This window comes from Cupressus sempervirens, chromosome 5 (assembly GCF_028749045.1).
Source record: "Cupressus sempervirens isolate cs-2001-9-10 chromosome 5, ASM2874904v1, whole genome shotgun sequence".
Classification (NCBI taxonomy): Eukaryota; Viridiplantae; Streptophyta; class Pinopsida; order Cupressales; family Cupressaceae; genus Cupressus; species Cupressus sempervirens.
Window position 1 is genome coordinate 920306550 of NC_143122.1, and position 23942 is coordinate 920330491.

A 23942-nucleotide genomic window follows, 5' to 3' on the forward strand; every position below is an offset into this window, starting at 1 on the left:
AAATTATACATCACTAACACCTATTCTAAGGAAAAATTTGTAAAAAGAAAAATTCTAGAAAAAACTTATTATTAATTTATTCTATTTATATAACTATATATTAATAATTTTAATAATAATAGATTATTTTTATTTTAAAAAAATGATGTTTATTTATACATTAGTATTATAAAATTTCAATTATCTTTAGACTATTTTTTAGAAATAAAATATTTTCATTAAGATTTCAAGAGCAAGATCTCAAAGGTTTGATAAGCCTCCACTAAAACACAATATTGATATAAATACTTCTAAGAAGTTAATTTATTAATTTTAAAACAATTAATTTACTATCTTCAAAAAATATTTTATTTATACATAATCTATTTTTTAAAATTATTATTTTTTATTTGAAAAATTCTTATATTTTTGTTTATAAAATTTGTTTTAATTTTTATATGTTTCCCCTTCAATACTTCAAAATTATTTCATTGCATATTTTTAATTTTAAGTATAGTTAAACTATAATTGTTCAACATGAGTGTAATTAATTAATGTGTGACGATGACATCAAATGATAAAGTGGGAATATAATTTTATGCTTGAGTGGAGAGAAGGGGAGAGAGGAAGAGAAAAAAATTAGCATGAAGACTACTTTTAATATATTTTTTTAAATATTAAAGAATATGTAAATTTAATGGCTCTCCATTTATTAGTAAATTTACAAAATTAGTTCTTCTATTGAGCCTAAAACCAAGTGTTTTAAATGGTTGTTGCTTCTTGAAAAAATGCCTATAAAAAAGATCATAGCAATAATTCTATAGGCATTTTTTGTGGGAGACTAGAAACTAACAGGCACATTTTCTTTGATTATGCTTTTGCCAAAAGCATTTGGCGTGTGTTTGGTATTTATTACCCTGTGTTTGTTACTACTTTTGAAATTGTTACTAGTTTCATTTATAATGTTAATAATGATATGAATGTTTTTGGCATATGCTTTCCTTTAACATTCTTTGGCTGATTTGGAAAAGCAGGAATGAAGAAAGGTATCAAGATTCCCCCTAGATCTCTTACTGAGTTTTTTTGAAAATTCACATACTCTAAAATATCCTCGTAGGTGAACATGAACATGACTTTGGATTTGAATAAACTTAGAAGGTTCCTTCGAGTTGGGCAAGCTACCATGTTTGTGTACAAGATGAAAGATGGTTACAATTGAAGGAAGCACATTGATAACTTTGCCAACTTGAAGAAACTCTGAAAAAGCTCACCAAAGAGATCAATATCAACAAGAATACTACTGACCAACATATTGGTATTATGTAACAAATCCAAGACAAGAAAAATATTGTATGGATGGAACGCCCTGGAAGCTGGATGGCTTGGGTTAATGACAATAATGATGCTCTCGCTTAAGATTTTACTTTCTATGCTCTGTAATTAACTCTCAAACTCTTCGTAGTATTATGAGGATGAGGCTGGGCCTCTCCCATTTGAACTCTTACTATTCCCTTTTTTGATTTGTGATATCCTTATAGTTAATATTAAAAAAAAATAGTTCTAAAAACTATATATAAATTTAAGTGTGATTTCATTATCATTTATATCTTATTTCTTTCACTTATTATATGTTTAATTTAATTAGATTTTAATAAGGATTTGAGGAATATTGTTGTATGGTAAGAGATTCTCACAAGGGTAATTAATGTGGTAATTCCCTAATCTAATTGAAATTGCCACCATTACCAAATTTGTTGTCAACCAAGTGAGAGTAAAACTAACCAAAGCTCCCTTAAAGTTAAATAGGGTGATAGACACACATAATAAGCACCTATGTTGAGCATGCATTTCTTATATGAAAGAAATCATTTTGATCAAAACAAACTAAATGTGAAAATATATAATGTTTGTCAAAATAATCTTAAAATCCTTCATTTTAGCCAAATATCAATATGATGGGAATATTATTATGGGATTAAGAAATCCACAAAATAAGCACCTATGCTAAAGGTGCATTTCATCTCTTATAGGAAAGAAGTTAGTTTGATAAAAATAAACTAAAATATGAGAACATTAAATTTTAGTGGGTAGAAGAGAAATGAGTTGTAAGAAAATACAAAATAAATTCCTTTTAACAAACAACCACTAGAGTTCTCATGAAGTTTTAAGAAAGTATGCAAATACTTATATATATATATATATATATATATATATATATATATATATATATACATATACATATACATATACATATACATATACATATACATATACATATACATATGTACATATACATATACATATCTATATATATATGTACATATACATATACATATAGATATACATATATACATATACATATACATATAGATATACATATATACATATGTATATATACATATATACATATATGTATGTATACATATATGTATATATGTATATATGTATGTATACATATATGTATATATGTATACATACATATATGTATATATGTATACATACATATATGTATATATGTATACATACATATATGTATACATATATACATATATGTATATATGTATGTATACATATATACATATATGTATGTATGTATGTATATATGTATACATACATATATGTATATATGTATACATACATATATGTATATATGTATACATACACATATACATATATGTATATATACATATGTATACATATATGTATATGTACATATATACATATATACATATATATATACATATATGTATACATATATGTATACATATATGTATATATATATGTATATATGTATATATGTACATATACATATATGTATATATGTATATGTACATATACATATATATATATATGTACATATACATATATATATATATATATATATATATATATATATATATATATATATATATATAATCTATCTAATAAAAATTAAATAGGTGTGAACTAAAAAATAATAATTTGCTAAACAAATAATGACCGAACCATTTCTCAACTAACATTAAGGAAGCAATCTAAACTTTAAGTAATGATAGGAGATAATTTTCACCTATTCAAATTTTGATATTCTTATACTCATTTACATTTGAGTGATGCTCACATAGGTTATGCTTGAGCTGGAGAATGAAGGGAATGCAAGCTATTTCAATGTAGAAGTGTAGAGATTTTGCATCTAAGTGCCACACTTATTAAGGACGAGAATGAGAATGAAGTGAATGTGGGTTAAGAACAATAATGAGAAAGGGAAGTTGTACTACTTATTTTATTTAAGTAGTTCTTACATATGTGAAACACAAGAATGCAGGGAATGGGTATTCATTTTACTAGATGTGGGTCAAGCACAAGGATGAGAATGAATGGAATTTATAGTAACATTTTTTCTAAGTAATGCTTATATAGAAAAAACATGAGAATGTAGGGAATGTTTAATATTCATTGCATCTAAGAGAATTCTCATAGACAAGGATGAATGGAATGTGTAGTAACCATAATATAGTATATATCACACACACACACACACACACACACACACACACACACACACACACACACACACACACACACACACACACACACACACACACACACACACACACACACACACACACACACACACACACACACACACAGTACTTTGAAATGTTGTTTGGTATAAAGATATATAATAATTTGAGATCCATAAGTTGTATTTTTTTATAATTTTTGGTTCAGTATTTTATTTTTTATGATATTTTAGAATTGAGTGCATCTTATAAATTAGGTACATCCACTCATTAAAAAAATTCTTGTTTTTGAATTTGATTGTGTGTATTTTTAAGCATCAACATTTCGGGTCATGCTACATGATCCATCCTTAGGATGAGGGAGTGCATGATTAGAAATAGAAAAAAAGATCATCATTATATAAATAGTTAAACACAAAAAATGAGATTTGAGATTTTAATTGCAATGGGTTAGCAATCAAATCCTGAATAGTATATTTGTCAAATAAGCACTTGTAAAATTTCAAAATAGTTAGAAGTGTCTCATAAGAGAGTGAAGTATGTAACCAATTAAAATTTTCCATAACATTTTAAAGAATGAAGTTGGGAAGTTGACATGAGGATATTGGCACAATCGTGGGACACGAGCTAACTTCTATACATATATATGGAGTGAAATGATTAGACATGCCTCCATATTCGACCTACTTCCACTTTTCATAGATACTCCAAAATGTAAAATTAAGAATATCATCAAAAGTATAAAATACTTATTTGAACACTATCAAAAAAATACAAGACTATCAGCTTAACCCTTGCACCCTTCAAAGGTGCAAGAGCTATTAATATCAAACAACAATTATTTTGGCACCCACATTGACAAAGAATGAATATAGCATTCATGAATTTCTTGATATGCAAGTTCACAACAAGAATACTGTGACATCCAAATCCAAATATAATCTATTCTGAAACTAAGGATATTGACATAGATCATCAACAAAGTGATACGAAACTAATCTCTAACTCAAAGTTTTGAAATGTACTCTAATAGAATAGTACAATGATTATTCAATTTTTAAAACTAAAAGAGGAGTAAAATTTTTATTGAATACCAAAGAGAACAGAACAACACAAGAAAAAAAGAAAACTACAGAGCTTTATCCTGGTCCACAAGTTGATCTAGCATCTAAGATAAATAAGGAGGAAGCATACTATGATCAATAATGTTCCAATCCGACATATGCTTGAAGGCCCATTTAGCCAAACAATCAGCCACACCATTCCACTCACGAGGGATATGCATAAAAGCCACAAGATCTAGAGAATTGTATAACTAAGTGATCTATTGAATAACCAGAGCCAAATGCTAATCCACATCTACAAGGTTCCTTCTATTTAATAAATTGACAACCAACTGTGGGTTAGTCTTATAGATAATTCTTCTCCAGGCACGTTGACAACACTATTCCACTGCAACCAAGATAGCAATTCCACTGCAACCAAGATAGCAAGGGTTTCCATGAGGTTATTTGTATGGTAATCTTGTATATAGAAAACAAAAATTGAATATCACCAGAACTATAATGCCCAACTCCCCAATACCAGCCGGACCAGGATTTTCTCGAGAAGAACTAGCAACGTTGATTTTAAGAACTCCAGCCTCGAGAGGAGACCAATGCTTCTCTCAATTAACACGTTGAGATTGCTACCTAGCTCTATTCCCAAAGTGACTGTGGGGGAACGAGGGAGTGCTGCCCTGAAGAGGAAAGGAAAGGCATGAGTATATACCAATATCTTTAGGATCCAAACCTCCACCCATGTCACATTTAGCTAGGAGTGTTTCATGAAGAGAATTAGCAATTTTCTCCTACAGGTGCCTGATCTCAAACTGCACATCATGAAAGATCCTCCTATTCCTCTCAAGCCAAACATGCCACAAAATAAGGGAAGGGCCAATAGTCCAAGCAACTAGAACAAAATAAGTCTTGGAAGGGGGATGTCCCAGACACAATGATTATTCAATTAAATACAATCAAAACTATGTATTTTACATGTGAAAGTGTTACAGATTTGATATCCTCCAATAGTTACATGAACATGTATTATTCCATATGGATGCTTCCTAGATCTCCTTATCAACTAGAAGAACATTTATTCTATCACCCATGAACATTTATTAATCCATGTAATATTTTGCTAGTGTCCATATATTCCTCATTCATATGTCCTTATCAATTGAAATAATGTTTAATCAATCACCCAAATCTTCATGTGAGAAAATGAGCTTTTAAAGACAAATGGTAAACATCTCAGCGAACCTTTTTTCTGCTGCCCCAGAATGAGGAGCCATCAAATGCTAAGCCTAAATAAATAATGATGATCTTTTTGACAACAAACTCACTCAAGCTAGTACTATGAGTGTTCCTAGTTAGGAAAGTTAAAAAAATTAAATTGCATTAATTATTTAAACCCTTCATTTATACGTAGACAAATACTTACTTGTAAAGAGTTGCTTGACCTGTAGGCAAATACTCACTTGTAAATAGTTGCTTGACCTCCAATGAAATCAGAGGTAGCTTGTGGTGCAGGAGCACCAATGGATTATTTAATTTGGTCATATTTTATGAGAAGTCCAATGTTAGTTTGATTAAAAAAGTAATGAATCCAAGCATGCAAATACCTATATGTTTTCATATATTTAAAGACACAAATTTGTGAAATTTCAAATTGTGCAAGATTGGGTTAAAAATTTAATTGGGTAATGTAATATTTCATAAGTTGTGACCGATGCATTATTTTGGGAAACATAAAAGTTGTGTATGTAACCGTCTAAATCAGTTATAAAACGGGATAAAATTGTATTGAATGGAGGCCTGGAGGATGTAATGTAAGGAAGAAATCATGAAGGGTCCTCTGTTTATCGGTAGCCAAGACCATCTGTTATGTGTAGGCAATTTGGAATGTAGAAATTAATGGAATTTTCAGTTTGGTGCTCAGCCATGTTTTTCTTTGTTTTAAGATTTATATTTGACTGTTATAGACTTCTGAGAATCAATTTTTGAAGTTAGATTTTATCTGCTAAAATAAAAATTTTGGGTTCACTTTCCATATCGGTTTAATGATTTCATGGATCGAAATTTGCTGCTTATATTTGGGGGTTTGTCATGTGAGGTTTTGCATTGGATATCAATTTTTGAAGGGAACTTGCCTCAAAATTGATACGTAATCCATATGATTGGTTTGTGTCAAATCATGGGCTGTAATTTACAGTATAAGATATTGGATTAGAATATATGCTAGTTTGGTTGTGGAGAGAAGCAAAATTGGATTTTTAATGGAATCAATATGGTTTGAATTAGAACCAAAAATCTGATTTGAATAGATACTTGGTATCGGTTATCTTGGAGTAGATTTGGCTTCCAAAAGAGACCCGATTTCATAGATTTGTTATTTGTTCCCATTTCCTCATAAACGCATATTTTGGGCCATGAAAAAAAATCAGATTTCATAGATTTGTTATTAGTTCCCATTTCCTCATAAACGCATATTTTGGGCTTTGAAAAAAAATCAGATTTCATAGATTTGTTATTAGTTCCCATTTCCTCATAAACGCATATTTTGGGCTTTGAAAAAAAATCAGATTTCAAAGAGTTTTTCTTTCTTACCTCATGGTTATCGGTTTGATAAGTTAACGATGGACAGTTAAATCCAAATCTTAAGGGCAGCTTTGATTAGTAAAATTCTGATTTATTTTTAAGAGTGCAGATTTGACCATAACATAATATGATTTGGGTTCAATTGCATTGATTTGGATTAAGAAGTTGGAGCAGATTTGGATTAAGAAAGTTCTGATCTTTTTTAATGGTTTGGGTTACCAATTCATGACATGATACTAGATTATGAAGGTGAACTAATTTGAGCTTGGCGGTTTGAGGATGGAAACTGATCCGAGAACTAGTTGTGTAATTTGAAACATATTGCTTTGGTTGAAATGTTAAGTTATGTGGTTTACTCCCAAAGACCGATTCAAGTATTGGCTGAAATAATAAACAACAAATTTTCTAATATTGAGATTGAAGTCAGTTATTTGCAGGAATGTGCCTGAATGTCCAATGTCCAACGGAAATATGAGTTTATGTGGAAGAGTGTGTGCTTGAATATAGATTTGGATCTCTTCTATCTACATTGAGATAGTAAAATGAAAAATAATATTCAGATTTGTGTTTTGCTTCAGCTTCTTCGCATCAGCTTGCCATGTTGTGTGCTTTCTTGGCTGAAGATTAGACTCCCTCAAATATATGGGAGGCTTAGAAAATCACGTAAGAAAAATTGCAAATTTTTAGTGGGTTACAAAAACTTTAGAAATTGTGATTATAAATTCAAATTTATATTTAGTTTACAAAATCTTACATCAATTTCAAGAGTGCTAAGCTCATTTTGAGGGAAAGTTGCATTAAGACCAGTGATGTCTTGTCATTGCATTTCTCTTTTTCTCTTCAATCCACCTTCCAAAACATCCAAAACAACCTTTCATTTTGACAAACAACAATGACACAAAATTGAACTCTTATCTGTTTTCCTAGAAGTTCTTCATGATGCAAAAAAAAATTGTAAACATCTTATAATCAATGTTAGTGTAGGATTTAAAGTAATATTATAAGGAGAAATGATTTATAAAAATGTAATTGCATAGGAGGTTGTGAGTAAGTCTTTGGTTGAGGAAGAATGAAGAACAAGGGCTTGAATGTGTTGTGATTAATGTCAAGTAAGTGTTACACTGAAATAGGAAAGAGTTGAAGGGTATGCCAAACCAGAGTTGTTGGTATATATTATTAACCAGTTTGTCCTAGTAAATGATAGGAGAGATAAGGGTTGGGCTATGGTCAACAACTCTAGCATTGTCTCAAGTAAGGAGACATGGAACTGTGAAGTACTTGGTCTTGGGATCCTTAGTAGGATAAACAAAGTGTAGAATGGGTTGCTATGTTGTGAGGATTTACTATTAAGTACATGGTGTTTGGTTTATTCAAGACTAGAGTGTAGACAAGGGCCTATTACAGAGGTATAATAGAGACTATCATAGTTCACTATTTGAGGGAGTGTTTGAGTTGATGATAACACATTATTCTAGCCTTAAGGGACATGTGAGATGTCAATATCTATAAGTAGAGTGGAGTCTTTCTTGTGCCAAGTCGTAGTATATTTTCTTTTTTCAGTGGATGGTCTATTTTAAAATTTCTTTGCTTTCCACTCATAGAAGAGCTTGACTAAGATCTTCAACAAGTTTAGTTGAAGGTTTGTTTTTAATTTCAACCACTTGTCACTCATGGAAGGGAGGTGCCCACTTTTTTTTTTTCCCCCATATTGTTAGATTTTTATATAGATATAAGGGTTTGTGATTTAATTGGACTCAGATTATGAGTTTGGTGTTTTGTTGCTTCCCCAATTTTATGTTTTTCTCTTGAGATTAAGATTATTTGTGCAATTTTTTTAATCTTAAATATGTAATATCTCCCTTATTTAAGTACCCAACATAAAAGGGCTATGATTTTGACATTGCTGTCATGTTTGGGAAAATGGTATGCAACAACTATAATCATTGCATTTTTTTGCTGATTTTGTTAAGTAAAACTAATTGTAGAAAAGCTCAACATTTGGGTGTGAAATGCAAAGCTCTCAAAGATGGCAGCCAAGAGACTGGTATGGTTTATTAGGGTGTTTATGGGCCTTGGACCGTCGAGTCATCAGACACTCTCAAGATGCCATTGCTTTACTCAGTCTTCTTATTATTATTTTTGGTTGGCTTAATTTTGTTTTCTTTAATTATGCCTCTGCAATTAATATTTGTAATTTGAAATTTTAACTTTGATCTTGATTTACAAGAGTCAAATTATGTGATTATTGTAGTATTAGACAACATTTGTGCTTTGGAATTGAAAGCCTAAGATTCATTTATCTGATTTAAGAATTTCACATTTTATTATGCTTTAGAAGATATAAAATCTGAGATTTGAATTTCTAACTTGAGAACTTTGTAGTAATTGTGCTTTAGAAGAGTGAATGCCCAATTTAGAATTGCATATGACACAATAATATTGTTATTCTCCAGGGAGTCCTGTTTAGTTTTAAGTTCCTTTTTACCCTATTTTTGTGGTATGATATATATGTTGTTGCCAGTAAAGCTTGTAGATATAATTAATGATTAGCTTAGTTTTTGTATTTTTCTAGAATAATTCTTTGAAGTCAAAATATTTAATTGTCTTAGAATATAGGCGAGTGACCAATTGCCACCCTTAAGACAATTTGTGCAAGGTAAAGATGGATTAATTGTTACTACGAATATATGTCTATTCTTCTTGTAGAACCCAACATCATAAGGACTATGATATTGACATTCTTTAGGTACTATCAACATTGGTGGTTGTGCAAAGAGCACTAACTCTAAAAGGGCTCTGACACGTAAGGATATTAAAAAGTCCTTTCTTACACTATGATTTTTTCCAGTGTTTAATAAACTCATTCTCTTCTCCACTCATTATTCAAGCCATGCATCTATCATATTTCATATTCTCTATATTTTTCATGAGTGTTGAATTTTCTAAGTTCTATTTATGTGTTCATTTTTTGAATAAATTGAGAAAATTTAGGGCTTTGGCAAATTATATACTCAGTTTTTAATTTCATTTACTTTAAATAGAAGTTCCAGTACATGTTGTGGAGCTAGAGTCTATGATATATGGTTCTTTTTATATACAAATATATTACTCTACTAGTCAATAGGTTGTTACTTTAGGATTTTTTTTCTTCTCTATGTAAAATCTCATTTACAATAAATCTTCTAAATTTCAGCATTTTTATCCATAATTTGGTCATAGACTAAAATATTTGGCATTTTGAGATGAAATTTATTAAAGTAAAACCATTTGACACATGTACACCAAACTCTAAAGTATTTGTATGAAATTGTGCAACATTTAAATTGATTCCTCAGTTCTTGTTGCAATCTCCATGCAACCTTGTTATTGTTTTGCACAATCTATCACTGCTGGCTACTATCATTCTATGACACATATGATTCCTCAGTGTTTTATTCCCCTCAAGGACTAGGTACACACCATAAGGGTTTCATCCTTGAGAGCTAAGAAACCTACTATACCAGTGGTAGTGTCCTAAAGATGAAGTAAAGTTTCAAAAGATATCCTCTATTTTTCCTCTAGCATTTTTTAGTAAGTGCAGCTCACATATCTCCCATCATAATCATACTAAAAATAGTGGCAACTAACTAAATCATTCTTCTTAAAACATATAGGGAGCTGACTCAATAACTTCCATTGATTGTAGTTGTTAGCTGACTAATATGAGTAGATAGGAGACAATTAGCCAAACAACTTCCATATTTTGTGGACAAACCTTCAAAGCTTGGGCAATATCCCATATTGTTATGTTGGCCTTTTCAAGTTCATTAAAAACTTAAGAAAAGTGAAAAAAATTCTAGTTTACTTACCAAGCATTTCCCAATGCTTTCTCCAATGCTACAATGTTACAATTGTAAGTCTACATGAGTAAAGTTTGTGCAATAAATCATACTATAGGAAAAAATGGAAGCCTTTCCTTTGTTACTTTTTCTACATCCACTTGAAAACTTTAGCACAACAATTTTAAGGATAAAACCACATAAGTTGCACACAATACAAGAGAACTCACATAGATAAAATAAACCCACATAAATAAAATAGTATAATTCTTGTTGGTGTAAATAAGTATTTACTATTTACACTTTACTTAAGTTTACTTAGGTTAATGCATTTGCATATTAGTTTTCATGTAGACACCTAGGAGCTTGCATATTCATATGAGTTGTCATGTTGACAACATAGTAGTTTGCACTCCAATTGAGCACATGTTGTCTACTACATCTTTATACACCTTGTATTCTTATCCTCACATTGTTGCATGTATATTTATGCACAATGGAGAATAATCCACTCTTAGTGAACATGTGCTTAGTTGTTTCTTATCTCTTTGCATGACTCTTAGACATATCAATTGCCTTTATCTACAAGGCTCTTCTATGATGTATTCATCCAATCATCTGATATCCATTTTTTTCTGATCATCATTTATCTCTCTTGTGTTATCTACTGAGCTTATTGATCTTGTCATTGAATTATTGCCTTAGGAAAATTCTTACATGGTATCAGAGCCATTGGAGAGATTTTTTTGCAGGTCAAGATTGGAGCTTGTTGGTGCAATTCAGATGTTGGCATCATATTCAGAAGGTCAAAAAAATCCTAAATCAACTTTTGTTTCATTAAAATTAGACATTTGAGGTGAAATCTCGAGTCATTTAATATTTGGAGGTGTGACGACATCTATTCAAGAAAAAAAATTAGAGAGGTGATTTTCAAGCAATGATATCTCCCTCATACAAACTCCTTCTTTTTCAAGCATTTTTTGTTTTGTTTTGGGATAGAATTTCGTGATCTACACATTGTTGTAGGTTGTTTGCAATTCTTGTTCCTAAATTTTTCTAAAAATCATAAATCCTTATTATTACAACTTCAAAGGCTTAGTTCAGGCTCATCTGGACACATATTTAGGTGCTTTCTTTTGAAAGTGCATGATTTTTTGTCTACTTTCCATATCTGGTATCAGTTTGGAGTAATTCTGAGTAGACATAGTACTTTCAGTATTTGGTCATTTTTGGCCTATTTTGGCACTTGCAATTAATTAGATCCTTGAGAGGTCTTCTGTCTTATCTTGTTGAGTCTAATATAGCTTCATGTTTATTATTGTAACCATTAAAATTAGAAGTTCACTTTGTTTCATTTTGACAAGTGGTAGTTGTACACACACTAAGTATAAAGTGTCAAAATCATCCTTTATGGGGGTGGGGGAGGTGGTGTTCTTTGATTGAGTGATTTGGGGAGGTGTCTTGTGTTTGTGCTTCTCTTTCTCTTATGTTCTTTCATTTTTGCATCATGGGTTCTCCTAGGTTTCCACTTTTAACTCCAAATAATTATACTACATGGAAAATTAAACCATGGAGTAAAATGATGGAAAAAGGTTTAATTGATTATGTTGATGGAAGCATGGTTGCACCATCTGATCCTGATAAACTAAATGAATGGAATCATAAAAATAAGGTTGTTATTGTTACTTTGAGGAAGTATGTACATGATGATCTTATCTTCCATATTGATAATTGTAAAATAGTAAAGAAAGCATGAGATTATTTTGCTAGCTTGTATGCAAAAGTAGAAAAAGCTAGGGGTTTTGAACTTGATGAAAATCTCATGTCATTAGATCCAAAGGAGTTTGACACAATTCAAGATTATATCACCAAGGCACATGAGCTAAGGTCAATGGTTAAGGATTGTGGAATTACCATAGAGGATGTAAAATTGATCTATAATTTGATGAGAAAACTTCCTCTAGAGTATGCATAATTTGTTTCAAGCTTCAACACTCATAATTTGACCTTAGGTTCTTCTTACATCATGCCTTCATTTGATTCCTTCATAGAGACGTTGATAGTAGAACAATCAAATTTGATGAGCATGGGGATTCTCAAGTCTTCAAAGTTCAAAGCATTGGTGGCTAGTAAAGGGAATCAAGGAAACGGGTCTAACAAGAAGCAAAAATCATGGCAACAAAATTCACAACAAGAGAAAGAACAATAAACCTCCTCACCACAAGACAACTCCAACAATAAGGAAAAATCATCCAAGAAGGAGTTTCGTACTTGTCCATATTGCAATAAGAATGGACATGAAGAACACCATTGCTACAAGAAGGAGATAGATGAACTCAAGAATCTTCTTAAGAAGAATCAAATTGGTCCACCATCAAGAATGACTACTTCACATTTAGATTGATAAAGGAAAGGATCACATGGGCAAAGGTCAAACCTTAGTAGCTACTTCAAGTAAAGATTCAAGGAGATGGCTTCTAGATTCAGGGGCTTCCCATCATATGGTATCTTCACAGTCTATGTTTTCATCATTTTATCCTTGTCAAACTCCACCTATTTTGATGGGAAATCATACTTACATGAATGTGATTGGGAAAGGAACTATTGATAAAGGGGAGGGATACTTCAAAGATGTGTTGAGCATACCTCACCTAAGTCATAATCTTCTTTCCATCTATTAGATCACTCATGAAGATAGAAGAAGGACTATGGAATTCACACCTGATTCAACTTTTATCAGAGACTTGGAGACTAGAGATATCATTGCTATATGGAGACTAGAGATATCATTGCTACAGAGGTGGTTGATTATGCATCTAGGCTATACTACTTCTCATATTTTTCTCATGATGATGATAGTGATTTTTCAGTAGATTTTGATCACACTTCTAGTGTTGATTCAGACTTTGAGAAGGACTTTGGCTACTTGAACTTGGGAATTCTCACATGTGATCAAGTTTGTTTGTTTGTGGAGTCCTACATTGCATATTTGGGAGAAACTATTGATGATATTCATCTTCTCTTTGGTGAAGATGATCTTTCTTCAGTTTTTGTGAGGGAGCATGCTAACCCTCATCTTCATTCTCTACTTGATCAGTCTTTCAAGGTTGACATGATGGTAGATCCTTTGATACAATAGTTGGAGGAGGTCACTTTATTTTTAGAGGAGATATTTGTGTCTTTGTTACATGCTCTACATTCATCCTCAGTTGATTGTGATTTGTCTTTTTCAATAGAGTGGCATAGTACACATGATTTGGAGGAGACCCTTTTAGTATTGACATGGGGACATTTGAGCAAGTTTCAGAGATTCCATATATTTTGAGGTTTCTTCCTATAGATGGGGGAGGCTTCATTGATACACGTTTGGTTATGTTTCTTCCTAAGAGGAGGAATATTGTTCTACACTCATGGTGTAGTTTCTACATCAAGCATGGAGCATCTTCTATTGGTGTACATTCTACATTGAGGGGAGGTTACTTGGTCTATCTTCCTCTTCTTCTCTCCTATGAGAGGGATCTTTTCCTCACATGAGGTCTTCTTCTCTCTCATTTTCTTTTATTGTACTTATCTCTCTTTTTGGGGAGGATTTTTCCCATGTGGTTTTCCTTCTTTCTCCACTTTATGAGGGATTGCATTGCATATGTTTTGCACTTGCATTTTGTACATGGGTACCTAACATGACCTAGTATCTAGGACCCATTTGGCATTGTTATCTAGCTTTTGTGAGCTTAAATACATTTCCCTAAGTTCCACTTAAGGGGGGGTGTTGGTGTAAATAAGTATTCACTATTTACACTTTACTTAAGTTTACTTAGGTTAATGCATTTTCATATGAGTTGTCATTTTAACAACATAGTAGTTTGTACTCCAATTGAGCACATGTTGTCTACTACATCTCTTTATGAGGTGCACCTTGTATTCTTATCCTCACATTCCTGCATGTAAATTTATGCATAATAGAGGATAATCCACTCTTGGTGGACATGTGCTTTAGTTGTTTCTCATCTCTTTGCATGACTCCTAGACATATCAATTGCCTTTATATACAAGGTTGTTCTTTGATGTATTCATCCAATCATCTGATATCCATTCTCATTTGATCATCACTTGTCTCTCTTGTGCTATCTACCGAGCTTCTTGATCTTGTCATTGAATTATTGCCTTAGGTCAATTTCTTACACGATATCAAAGCTATACCAAATTATTACAATTCTAACACAAAATTTATTGCATGTGTTTCAAAAATTCGTTAATATTTCATATTGGACTAGGATTTCTTTAAATCTTTAGGTGACAAGAGAAATTTTAATAGGATTAGATTTTGGAAAGGACATAGGGGCCCTCAATGTGGTCGTTCTCTTATCATTTGATGCAGATTGTTAGCACTCATTTACAACTCTTTTTTATTACATTCCTATTTTCTTAGAGTGCATTTTTACATGTGTCTTTCACAGATTTATGCCTTTCAGATACGTGAAATTGTATCTTCATTTATTTGTAATTTCTATATCCTACTATTCTACTACAAGCAATCTGGTGCCAAAAAGTGATGGTCAAACTTATAAGTTTAAAATGTGCTAGATAAACTAATACTTTAGAGCTTTGTGGACTTAAAATTCTCGTGCATTTTTAAGCCACAATAATCCTAAAAGATTTGATGAGAACAAATCCACGGATCTAGTAGAACATTTGCAAGGAAGAATTTATCATAGAGGAGAAAAGGACAAGAGAAGGAAAGGGTTTGGCTATGAAAATATGGAAGAATATATTATCAGACTAAAAGAATGAATTGGAATTTATAATTGATCAATACTTATAAAAGGATATTGTAAAACATAAAAGGGAAACCCTAAGAGGTAAATGACATTTAATAATAAATATTTAATTATAAAATGGGAATGCATTTGTATAAAGGGAAATCTTAAGAAAGGAGTAAAGGTAATGTAATAAAATGAAATAAAATTAATCCTTTACTCTAACCCATACCCCCCCTTAAGATGAGAAACAATGCAACTATAAATAATGCATGAAAAAAAACAAAACTACAATTCTGAAAGAAAACTTGGGTCCCAACAATGAGGCCTAATGAGGTACCCAATCACAACCAAATCTCTATGAAACAAAGAAATAGACAAAACCTAGTGGGAAAAAGCCTTGCTCCAAAAAGAGATAGAAAGAAAAAGTACAAATGATATGTCTCAAGAAACTCTCTCAAAACCATAGGTACAATGAACCCCCCAAGATAGAGGATCGAGACTGCATTGCCCCCCTCTACCCCCTCCCCCCCCCCCCCCCCCCAAAAAAAATAAAAATAAAAATAAAAATAAAATGGTAGAACTCATGTGTTGATGAACAAATCAATGTGGCTCCAATCTGAAAGAAACAAAGGCGCTAGACAAGGAGTATGAAACCCTTGAATGTAAGGTGAAGCTAGAAGTCCTAGCTAATGCTCAAAGGAGAATGCATGAGAATCCTAAAATGGAATCTTCAATAGATTTGGGATAACAGATGTGTTGAATCTTTCACCTGAGAGGAGATGTATGTCCTCTGATATATCCTCAACAAATGCACTATGTGGCTCGATAACTAGAGTTGCAATGTTAGGAAATGCTAAAGAGTAATCTTGTGCAATAGATGGAATCTAAATAGGAGGTAAAGGTGTAGAAGTCACAACACTAGTCTTAGGAACAACACATAAGATCAAGTGACCCGACTTCACTTCAGTATTCTCTCATGAAGAAGGCAAGTGAGTCTTAAATTTTGGAGATGGTGGACCGAAAAGAGAGAAACAGTTTAAGTGGGAAGAATGATCAACAATCCTTCTAGAATTAATATTTCCTAACTCACTATCTTTGATGTGCACTGAATCTTGTGCAAACTTAGCTGTCTTCCTTGTCCCAGTGTATGTAATTTGATAAATAGAGAGAAGGTTAGAGGAAAAAGATGGAATACATAGTACAACATGAAATGTACCATAATCAATGCCAATAGAACCTTTTCCACATATAGTCATAATATTGTTGTTCCTCATCAAAATGTGTGAAGTAGGAGAAGCCTCAAAAGAAATGTACAAATCCTGAGAAGATGTCATATGGAATGAAGCACCTGAATCAAGTAACCATCTAGAAGAATGTGGGAAAGTAGTTGCACATAGTGCATGACCCTTTGCTATGTCTTTACCATCTAAATGAAATGATGATGAAGAAGAAGATCTATGAGAAGTAGAAGGAATATCAATGTTGCTCTTCTAAAGGAGAGCTATCAAATTTTAAACTTGTTTGGCATAGCCATCTAACTTCTTCTCATAGTAATTCCACTCATCATGATTGGACTTATTATAATAAACACACTTCATTCTATTTGGATTTTATTTATCCCCCTTTGGAGGAGGTGGGCCTGATGAGATGTGTGGGCTAGAATCAATTTGAGACTCTATAGGATGTGACTTATGTTTCTTCTCCTTCTTTCTAGAAGATGTCCAAGCTACCAATACATAAGTCTAAGAACTTGTGAGAGAATCCAATTGAGAGAGCTTAGCTTACTCTCAAGTCAAATGATCACAAAAAAATTCAAAAGACAACATGGTAAATCTAGTACACAAAGCATCCATGGTGGAATGGAAGGTAGAAGCAAAAATCTAAAAATTTCCATGAAGCTTAGAAAGAATAAGGTAAATGCATTCAATGTCAGTCTTGATCTTCTCACAACCTTACAATAAAGATCTCTATTGTTTGAACTTTATCAAGAAGTCCTCAATGGAAGGAAAAGAATCTGGTACAAGAGAGGTAAGCTCTGCCTCAATTTGATGTACCCTGAACTCATGCACTATACCAAATAATCCGTTAAGCTTGGTCCACATAGCTAGAGGGATATTGCACCCATCAAGATGAAACTATAGACTGTCAGATACCTGTAAAGAAATCAACCCCATATCCTCATCCATCTTGTTCCTATTCTACATGACTGCAAAAGGCCTCTGTAAAATTGGTTGCACTCAATCTAAACAAGACCACAACCCTTTTGATCGGAGAAGCCATGTCATCAGAGACTTCCATGTGTGATAATTGTGAGGGGTCAGAAGTTACTGACAAGAAGAGGTCTCAACCATTGTTTTTGAATAGTTTTGATTTACTGATGTAAATGATAGAAATAATTATATAAAACACCCCCCATAATGCAAAAAATTGAAGACTAGATCCCATAAAGAATGCATACACAAGAAAAGAGCAAAAAAGATTTGGTTTGAGAATCACATGTACCTTAAAAAAAAAACTGACAAAAATAATAGAGAATCTGGAAAGTGCTTGAGAAGAGATTTGCATCTCTTCTTTCAGATCAGAAAATGGAGCTAAAACAAGCAAGCTATGCCCCCTAGAATGTAGAAAGAATCATCAATAATTGATTAAAAAATAGGTGCCAAACTAGAAAAAAATCCAAAAAATACCTTCATCATCATGTCTGTCTTGGAATCAACTTTGTGATGATATCTTGTTTGCCCAAAAATGCCTCCCTATGCTCAAGTTAGAGCCAAAAAACCATAGGTAGTTCAAAAAAGAGTTGGAAGGGCAAAATAAATAATCACAGCCTCAAGATCTTGCCAAAATGCTTCGGGAAGCATGCCCACTAGTACCAGAAATAACATCGAGAAGCATACTAATTTCTACTAGAATTTATCTCGGGACGAATGCAAGTTTTGTTTGAAAATTCACCTCGAGAAGTGTGTCAATTCCACACCAAAATTGCCTCGGGAAGCATGCCAGTCATGTACCTAAAATCCTCTCAATTTTTATGAAAAAAAAAATTGTACTAGAAAACCTTGATTTACATGCCAAAATCATAGTTTTGTGTCAAAAAATCTTGATTTTAGAGCTAGAAAACCTCAATTTTATGCCAAAATATCAATTTTTGTGCTAACAATCATAAAATCTCTGCCCTGAGAAATGTATCTAGATTTAGGAGCAATTGTTTTACCTTACCAGTCATCCATTTCCAAATTTGACAAGTTTTATATAAAAATAAGGATTTTGACATGCTTTGAATCCAACCGTGATGTTTGTTTGGACTCAAAGAACTTCAATTTTAAGAGAAACTCCTATTTGCATAAAAAAATACTGGAAAAAAAAAGAATTGATCTAACAAACCCTCGTTTTTGCTTTTTTTAAAGAAATGAACAAGCTACAACATATTTGGCTTTGATACCATGAATGACCTGATGAGAACAAATCCACAGATCCAGTAAAACACCTACATGCAAGAACCTGTCACAGAGAAGAAAAATATAAGAGAAGGCAAGGGTTTGACTTTGAAAATATGGAAGAATATATTATCAGACTAAAAGAATGAATTGAAATTTACAATTGATCAATCCTCATAGAAGGAGATTGTAAAACATAAAAGGGAAATCCTAAGAGGAAAATGACATTTAATAATTATTTAATTATTAAATTGGAACACATGTGCATAAAGGGAAATCTTAAGAAGGTAGTAAAGGTAATGTAATAAAATAAAATGAAATTAATCCTTTAAAAAATCTTTTATGTTTCAAAGTTGTTCTATTGATTGTTGTATTTGTAACTCTGCAAATCAGGCTTTTAACTAGCAATGAAAGATGTCCTAAAAAATTGATATGTTACCTTGAAAACTACTAAAAATAGTACTCTTGCATAAAGGCATGATACAAGTAGTTACTTTACAATCCAACTGCACTTGTTTTATATCGGATGCACTTCTTTTAAATTATTATGGCTTACAACTTTAAATGAGAATTAAGGCGACTGGACTACAATACATTTTTCAACAATTAAGGTGGAACGTTTCATTCTTTACAAAAGTTATGCAACATTATTTCAGTCACATTTGTCTGTGAACATGCTCATCAGGTCTTCAATCTATGTCAACATCTTCAAAATTCTCTTCCTTACTACTTAGACCATGACTTGGGGCTATATGCTTATGGGTTCCATTGAACATTGAATACTAAATTTTTTGATTTTATGATAGGTGTATTGTTAAACTTACTCTGGGTTTGAATGAAAAGTTAATGATCTTTCCTGCTATGTTTATGCTCCTTAACTGTAGAATTCAAATTAGTTTGTAGAGTGGAGAAATATTTTGATTGGTATCTACTAAAGTACTTTTTAAACTCATTTTTGTGAGGATACAAATAAGGTGACTTGTAATTGAAAACAATGTATATACTTTTATGTTTTTTAGTGCTTATGACAAAATACATTTGAATTGTTGATTTACATAACTTGAGATTTTTTTTTCGCACTTGCAATAATTTATTAGTATTTAATTTGCCTATAAATTTTATTGTCTTGTCAATTTTTTTCCTCTCCATCTTTAGACCAAAATTATGTCTTTCTTAGAATTGAATTGGCATCTCACAGTCACTCAAGCAATGTGTTACTATTGCCCCCTAGGCCAAAATCCTCTAGTTTTAGAGCCTTCATGTTTGTTTAAGAGACTAAATGGCTTTGATAAATTCAAAGACCTACTCAATTTTTTGACATCACTAACACTTTTCTCTCTTCGTTAGTTTCAAATTTCTTGACATATACTTGGTATAGTGACAATGAGCAAAAAAACTAGTCAAACTTTATATATTAACAATCTACTTAGAGATATCAAGGAATGGGAAGTTGAGAAGTTGGAGCTCTATTTTACAAGGTTCTTAGTTTTAACTTGGGTATTATATATGTTTTTGCTTGGGTTGCTTTATGATTTGAATCCATGCTATTGCAATCTATGCTTATTTTAGTTCTATTGCAAATCACACTCTTTGAACTTTCAATGGTCATACGATTTTTTTGACCAACATGTGTCTACTCTTAATAGTATCTGTATTTCTCTCGAATCTCCAGTTGGAGTTATGTTTGACCTTTAAAAAAAAATTCTCTCCAAATCGCCATGGGTAGATAAGTCTAGTTTAGAGATACCTGCATTTCTTTTACTACTTCAAATTAACCATTTAGTTGCAAAAGTGACTAACATTAATTTCAAAAACATTCTACCTACTTCTCACCCTCTTCTTATCTTCTACTATCTTCAGCTATTCTTCTATTTCTTAGTAACTAAAAATGCAAATGACATGAACCTTGATGTTTTGAGTCTCTTGTCTTAATTGTATTTAGAATCATGTGAATGAATACATAATTAATTAGAAGCTATTACTTATCTATTAAAATATTTATTATATAAAAAAATTATTTAGTAAATAACCTACAAATTGACATAATCTACCATACAAATATATTTAAAAAAATAACAATTTTTATTTTTCAGTTGAACTTCCACACATCTTTGATGGACCCATTACACATAAAGAATACAATTACTAATTTTATGGTAAATCGAGAGAATCATCCACCTGCTCGCTCCAATCAAGAAAGAACCTTTTGTAGATAAAATGTACAATATCTCGGAGTCGACGATTAAGACTTTGCTCAGGTTTAACCATTTCGAACTTGTGGGGTCTCTATGCGAAACAACAGAGGGCTCGACATTTTTGCGGAGCTACTTGAAGACTTGGGCGACGGGAGAACAGACGACTTCCCTGCCATATTGCAGCTTGACGACAAGGAGGAATCGCTGGCACCGGATGATGCTGACGTCATATCACGCCGATCAGACTGACTGTACACTGCAACCGGTAAATCGAGAGGAACATACGGCAATTCAGCTTCCCATTTCAACATTTTCATCACATCTCTCATTGTGGGTCTCGATGGTGGGTTTGGATGAGAACACAGCAGTCCCACCAACATCAACCGCTCCATTTCCTTCTCGTCGAAATTTCCCTTCAATTTCTCATCCCCGGCCTGCAGCAGCTTACCCTGTCCATACAAATCCCAAACCCATTCCACCAATCTGCAATTATGTTCAATAAGTGTGTGGTCATACGGCCGCCTTCCGCAGGCAATTTCAAGTGTAACAGCCCCAAAACTGTACACGTCAGCCTCTGGACTGGCCTTCCCCGTTATGACACACTCGGGAGCTAAATACCCCAACGTCCCCGCCACCATGGTCGTATGGGAGGCTGTTTGATCACGCTCCACCACTCTTGCCAAACCAAAATCACCCAGCTTGGCATTGAAATCGGAATCCAACATTATGTTGCTTGCCTTGACGTCTCTGTGAACAACCCGCTGAACCCACTCTTCGTGCAGATAAACAAGAGCACACGCTATGTCATATGCAATACTATATCTTGAGTTCCAAGGCAGAGTGTCCCTGTCCTTACCAAAAATATGTCTATCCAGGCTCCCGTTCGGCAGGTATTCATAAACAAGAAGCAGCTCACCTTTTTCATGGCACCATCCCAATAGCTGCACCAGGTTACGGTGTCTGAGCGTGTTGATTATGGTAATCTCAGCAACATACTCTTTTCTTCCCTGTTTAGAACCTTGGGAAACTCTCTTTACAGCCACAGCCTCCATTGTTCCCGGGAGGATTCCTCTGTAGACGCTGCCGAAGCCACCTTGACCAAGCTTTTCATCGTGGCAGAAGTTTCTTGTCGCCACACAGAGCTCCGCATAGGAGAAACTTCGGGGACCCCGAGAAATCCATTTCTCCAGCTCCACATCGATTTCATCTCTTGCCTCGCGGCAGGTTTTCCCATTTCTCAAATTCCATTGCCACGTAAGGAATATGAAACCGCATATGACCATCACGATGCAGAAGAGCGATATCAAATAAGCTTTACGAGGATTGCTCTTTTTCTTGTCCTCTTCAATGGAAATGTTCTCTTCGCGGTTGTAAGCTTTTCCCGGAGGAGCCCCCGCGGGTGAGGTTTCCCACGAATATTCAAAAGCAAAATCCCAAGCTTTCACAATGTGTGTCTCTGCCGAGCGTCCAGTGGAAGCCGAGAGGCCAACCTTGATGCTTTCTGGAAGAAATTCACGCAGGTCAATATCATAGGAAAACAGAGGGCTTTTGGGCTTGGAAACATTAGCGTTGGTGTCATTATACAAGAGAAATACATGCAGCCTCTTTTGTCCGCCGTCGTAATCCACCCACGCATCCCATGGATGTCCGTTCTTCAGATCTTGGGTAGAAGAGCTGAGCGAAACATGGAACTTTGAGAAACTGCTGTTGACGTTTATTCCAACATGATTGTCATCAGGATCCCATTCATTCTTATAAGTGTCAAATTCCACAGCAACCATCTGATAGTATGATCCATTAATAGTCGTCTCGTTGAACAAGCCTAGACCTCCGCGAAAAGCTCTCTCTGGTGGCTCCAACTGGGAAGGGGACAAGAAGAATGCGAGTCCATCTCCATAGTCGTAAAAAAAAATATCGCTCCGGCCGATGATGAATTGGAAATGGGCAGAGAAGTTTGACAGAGCTCCAGAGGTGTTGTCCCATAGAGGAACAGATTTATTATAAACTGCCCAACCAAAGCTATTGTCTAAGTCTACTGATGCTTCATTTCTGGTGAGCTGAAGCTTGTCTCCCTGAACATAGGCATCATTTTCAAGTTTTATATCTGTCAGAGGAGGAAACTGAAAGCTAAGGCTGCTTCCTGCATGTGACAAACCGGAGAAGGAATAAACACAGCATAAGAAGAAGAGGGTGGGTAGAGGATGGTAGACTTTTGCCATTTGATTTCAGATAATTTACTTGTTTTGATCGTTGTAAGAGATTTTGCATCACATTCTTCAATGATATAGAATCAGAATCAAAGAACGTACAAGACAGATAATTTTCTGGTAGCCCTAAGGATTTAGGATTTGTTTGTATATCTGTTTAGCGTGGACTTTGACGCTACAACGATTTGATCGAGACATTGTCCCCGTATGAAGAGTAAAAGTTTTAAGTAAATGTTTTCAGTACTTGAAATATATGATTCTATATCGAATCAATTGTCTGATTCGTTTAGTACATGCGAATAAACACAAATATTTTGCGATTCCAGCCGTTGTTTCTACGCGTCGTCGATATTTCATGGGTGGCAGGATTGCTAGTTTGCTGACAGCTATTACTGATCTCATTAT

The 23942-nt window shown here is 33.2% G+C and overlaps 1 pseudogene; it reads right to left on the reverse strand.

The window, feature by feature from the left end:
- Positions 1-21395: 21395 nt before the first annotated feature.
- LOC149558962 (L-type lectin-domain containing receptor kinase IX.1 pseudogene) lies at positions 21396-23549 on the reverse strand (annotated as a pseudogene).
- Between the last annotated feature and the right edge of the window lie 393 nt (positions 23550-23942).